At 32.5% G+C, this 5,454-nt stretch overlaps 1 long non-coding RNA gene across 1 annotated transcript; it reads left to right on the forward strand.

Moving 5' to 3' along the window:
- Nucleotides 1-1,602: 1,602 nt before the first annotated feature.
- Nucleotides 1,603-4,117, forward strand: LOC126886396 (uncharacterized). Its single transcript, XR_007698594.1, has 2 exons — nucleotides 1,603-2,760; nucleotides 3,252-4,117. It is a non-coding gene; the product is annotated as an uncharacterized LOC126886396 (long non-coding RNA).
- The last annotated feature ends 1,337 nt before the right edge of the window (nucleotides 4,118-5,454 follow it).

The raw sequence follows: 5,454 nt of genomic DNA on the forward strand, positions 1-5,454 counted from the left end.
AAAGGTGATGCTATTTCTGCCAAATTTTGTCAGAAATATGTCCCATGTGTTGTCAGTAAAGTAATCTCTCCTTTAATATATGAACTAAAAGATAGTTCGTCCAACAGGAAACTTGGTCGATTTCATATAAAGGACTTACTACCAGATAATACTGTCAACGACTTAGCATCTTCGTCGTCAGAAGAAGAAGATTAACTTAACAATATTGATCAAGTTAATTCCTCTTTCTAAATTTTAGAAATACTCGATTGTTCAATGAATAGGTTAACGATTGGATTTTGATTTTAGTCACCAGATAGGTACTCTATGTTTTATCTATTATAGTAATTTTTCTAGCTTTCCATATTCTATGTATGTTAGATGTCATTAGTTATTATTGAGATTTAGCTTAATTTGGCTTATTATTGAACTGGTATGGAACTGTAACACCTTGTATGTAATTATGCTTATATATGTCATCACTTGTAGATTAGTGTATCTACAAAATAGGTTTAGATTATGTTTATCTGGTGTTGTGTTTAATTTTGTAGTTTCTACTGGAAAGTTATTCCAATGCTTAGTATGATTCCTTGGTACATTAGCTTATTGTGGTCTAAAGAAGTCATCATGATATTTGTTTTGGTAAAGGCAATTTGAGTATACAGTGTGATTCCAAAGTTATACTTCATTGGTCAAAATTTAATTAAGTTAATTGAGATAAAAATTTATGATAAAGACTATGAAGCCATTTCGTTATGTACAGTATTGAATATTTCTTAGGAAAATGGTTTGCCTAGCTTGGCTATGCAAATACGTGGGTTCGAAACTTGTATTACTTATCAACTGTGCACATGATAGGAGACGGATTTCCTGGCTCACAGTTGCCTAGTCCTGGGTCATACCTTAATTAGTTCAGATGCTGAATTTTTATGATAGAATGTTTAATCATCATTTTAATCATGCACTAGGCATTCTTATTCCATGTTCAGTTTATGATCATTCTATAGAGACTTAGTCTTAAACTTGTCTGTCTATTGTATACTTACTCTCCTTTAGTTTTATCAATTTATTGTTCTGATAATAATGGTAACTTCTTGGATATCAGTCCTATGGAAATATGGTAGCTTTTGCCTACACCAAGGGATTATTGTGTTCGAGCATCAGCTTTCCTGAAAACTCACTATTTTTGTTTGTATGTGAATTAGAATCAGGATCAACGTCCTGTTGTCTGTGCGTGACTAGGGAACATTTCCTTAATCTGCAGTTTCTTTAGAAATTGATTTACTTGTTCTCTAGTATTTACTTAATTGGATTTATTTATAAGAGTTAATAATATGTGACTTCTTGAAGTATTTCATGAGAGATGATTCCGAAATATTGGTTAGCTTTTTCTGGCTATTCCCATAAATTTGTTGTAGCTATAGCTATAGTTAGAGAATCCCAGAGTAAGCTAACTTCTGTTATGTCTACCATTTAATTAGGTAGACCTCCCGTTGCATCTGATACAAATCTGATGATCAGTTGAGTGAGGGTCATATTACCCAATATGTAATCATTATTAGCACATTGAGTGTTAGGTTGTAGCGTTGCTAATTAAATCTGCCTGATTGTTCCACTTTGGATATGCTTCCATATAAATCTATTGTCCACAGTCGGATCAATTTAGGATAAAAGGCTTGCTACAATAATTTCTTTTCTTGTCCATACATAACTCTTATATTTATTTTGGTTTATACTATGGTCTATGTTTTAGCTTTTTGGAACTGGCTACGAGATTTCTACTGATTGTTCACTTTGGATATGCTCTATTTAAATCTGTTGTCCATCGATAGAACAATTTTGTACTACTCGTCCCACTTGACTTTTTTGAGAATAGAATTTTTCTAAATTATGGAATTTAGTAAAGGGTTATAATAAACCTTAAGTATGTATGTTGGTACCATATGAGATATATCGGGCATTAAGACAACTCCATTTACATGACTCATAATTTGCGGTTAGGTATGATCGATCGAGTCAGCTGTAAGTGTAAGTTAGTCGTCGTATAGGTTATATTGAGTTTTCTATTCGAATATTGTTGTTATGGTGTTCTTGTTGACTATAATTTGGGGTTTTATAGAAATCTACTGAATCAACTTGAACACAACTTGGTCTTTAGGATATATATCAGAGTTTGGACGATGTCCTACGGTAGGTTAGTTTAGAGTAGTGAAGTATTCGTAGGTTCGTATTATATTTTAGAAATTTGGTTTGGTCACGCCTGTGTTGGATCCCACAGCGTGTGATTTTTTCTCTGTGGATACTTGTATGGAGTATCTATATGAGTATATATATGTATATGCATAAAAAAAAAAAAGATTGATCATAGGATCAATTTTTTTTTCTTACAAGTAATGGGGGAATGTAACGATGAGTTACTACTATCGTTACTAAAATGTTATTCCGATGGGAACTAGGTATGCAACCAACTTTACAAGCACTCGTATTAGAGGTTGCAGTTGATAGACGATAAAGTTGGTAATATCTGGTAGATTAGAGTCTAGCAGTTGGCAATGACGATATCCGGCAGGGGTGTATGTCATATCGGCCATAGCGGCTGGCACTTCACTTGAATTTTCGTTCTTGTCCGATCAAGAAGTCCTCCGGTGGCCATTGTAAGAATTTACCTTTTGGTTGAAATAAGTTATAAGAAGATTAATTTACGTTGGAGGAAGTTTTTATTTTTTTTGTTTGGGGTTGTGAAGAGTTTTTGGTTCCAATATTTTTTGAAGAAAACAATGGGTATGTATGAAAAAAAATATCACTTAACTATGGTTTGCCATTTCTTTTTCATGCTAAGAAAAAATAACCATCTAAATTATTTTTAATACCATATTTAGATCATATGAAAAGCATTGCTATTCTTTAATTATCACTTTTTCAATACTTCTAATATACACTCACAGGAAAAAATATTCTTAGAACTACATTTTCACTCTCAAATAAATTGAAAATCAATGATAATTTTCATTCTATCATGTATTTAACTCCATATAGTAATCTTTGATTACAAGATCCACATTTTTTTGTCCAAATACTTCCTTATATTCGTTTAAAAAGGCTTTTTCCAGTCAAGAAGAATCAAGGTCAATGAAAACATATACATCAAACCTCACTTTTTCCGTAGTTTTTTCTCTGTCAAGTTCTGATAAGGTGAAACACCTTTTTATAGAGGCCCTGTTTCTTAGATACTTAAGGAAAACCAGCTAATAGAAGGTTTTCTGTTCTTTTAGCCACTGGAGGGAGACTATAACAAAATTTAAGTCACATTTGGATGCTTCATTTATTTATGGAATAAACAATCATTTTGGTATTATTTTGGGTTTGGATTGGAAGAGTTTTGGATGTTTTTTTTTTCTCGTTTCTGGAATAGACACTAAGTTCTATCGACACTAGCAAGTACCTCCTCGTCAATACTCTGTGTTGCTGTTCCTTACCTCCCGAGGATTGGGAAGATCGGAGGATACGTACCTGGCTCTCTCATCATCAACCTCACCAGGATTTTGGAGAAGCCACAGGCCTACTTTTGTAGAAACGCCAGGTTTTTATAATAAAATTTGAATTTTCAATCCTTTTAAATAATAGTTTTCAATTTTCAATTTTTTTTCAATAACTCAAATACATAACCTTAATAATAATATAAATTCACCTTCTTAAACCCTATTATCTTTATAATATTCAATAATTTTTTTTTGTCAACGAATTTTATATTTCATTTTCATGATTGTATCAGGTATTTAAAATAATCTCAGGATTGTAAACTATCTGGGACGATACTGTGCACACTATCGAAGGGTTTATTTCCTACTCAATAATATTTATTCCATTCACCAGATATTGTCAGGTTGTCACTTCCGATCAGATACGGGATTGTCGGCCAATCTTGTATTCTACAGTAATAATTAGTTTGTACATGCATATTTAGATCAAATCACTTCCTTAGTAGAATAAATTCATTACATATATTAGTTTTTTCATACTGTAAAACCTGCATTATCGACAGGAGTGTACTACCATAGTACGTCGGATATTTAGCTAGTGTATAAAATTGTATATAGGGTTTATAGGTATTTTTTTTTATTAAATGTGGTTGTACATACTTATATGTTTTATTATCCTATCATTTTAATAGTATCTATTAATAGTATTAGTTAGGTACAGCAATATAGGTCACGTGGAGAAGAATTTATTCAATTCTTCCCTGGCGCTCAACACTACTTCTGAATATCTTCTTGGTCAATAGTTCTCTTCTTGTCATTACTCCTTATATTAATTTATTTTCTTTATCATTCAAGTATTTCAGTAGGTACCGTCTTACTAGGGCGTGCAAATACGGCCTGATCCTTCCCTGAGCCCTACTGTTTAGTCTCTTCAATTTCCAGCTAGCCTATTTCTGTAAAACTTTAGTCATTTATTAAGCTACCCCATTCAAACAGAATAATCATACGTTACAAACCAGACAAAAGTATAGAGATAATGCCGGATATCGTGTAAACATAATACCGAAATATTATTTTAACGATATACATTATTCCCCAAGCAATTAACGCACCACAAAAACGGGTCATTTTTAATGTCTAAAATTTCCTAAACCTGTTGTCCAATTTAAGTGATTTTTTAAAATATTTTATCTTATTCTTTATAATATCGCAGTAATAATATATTGTTGCTAGACAGGTCAATTATTGTCAGTGTATACCGGGTGTACCAATCAAACTGTGTTTTTCTCACTCTGTAGAATATTGTAGCATTGTGCTAACTTTTTATTCTAGCATGCAATAGCATACTGAAATTAAAGCCCAACTATAGCCTCATATTTTCTTAACATTATGTTTTTTTATTCATTCACTTATATTGGATAATACAAAAGTTAGGTACTTTTTTAACTAGCCATGTTTTTCATCAATACAGAATGTTTTTAAATAAGTATGGCAAACTTTAATGGGTAATTCTACACGAAAAAGTAATGATAGTTTGCTTCATAAACGTTTACTATCTGGTTCTTTCATCTAGTTTTGGGTCTTCCTCGTAGTCTGCCTGATACAGGTCTCCATTTGGAAATTTTCTTGATAACGGCTTCTTGATTCCTCCTTTCTATATGTCCCTTCTATCTGAGTCTCTGTGCCTTGATAGATCTGACGATGTCTTCTCCTTTCAGAAGTTCTCCTCCTTCGTGGTTCATGAGTTTTCTAAATTCATTATTACCTAGGTTTAGTGGGCCTGAGATCCACCGAATTATTTTCCTCTCTAGGATCTTCAATCTTTCTTCCTCTTTCTGTGTCGGACACATTACTTCAGCACCATATGTGCTTACTGGTCTAATTGCTGTTTTGTAAATTTTCAGTTTAGTGTTCTGAGTAAGCTTTTTATCTTTGAGGAAGTTATTGTATTTCCAGTAGGTTCAGTTTCCTGCCTCGATTTTTTCATTAATCACGA

The sequence above is a fragment of the Diabrotica virgifera genome, chromosome 6 (genome assembly GCF_917563875.1).
Source record: "Diabrotica virgifera virgifera chromosome 6, PGI_DIABVI_V3a".
NCBI lineage: Eukaryota > Metazoa > Arthropoda > Insecta > Coleoptera > Chrysomelidae > Diabrotica > Diabrotica virgifera.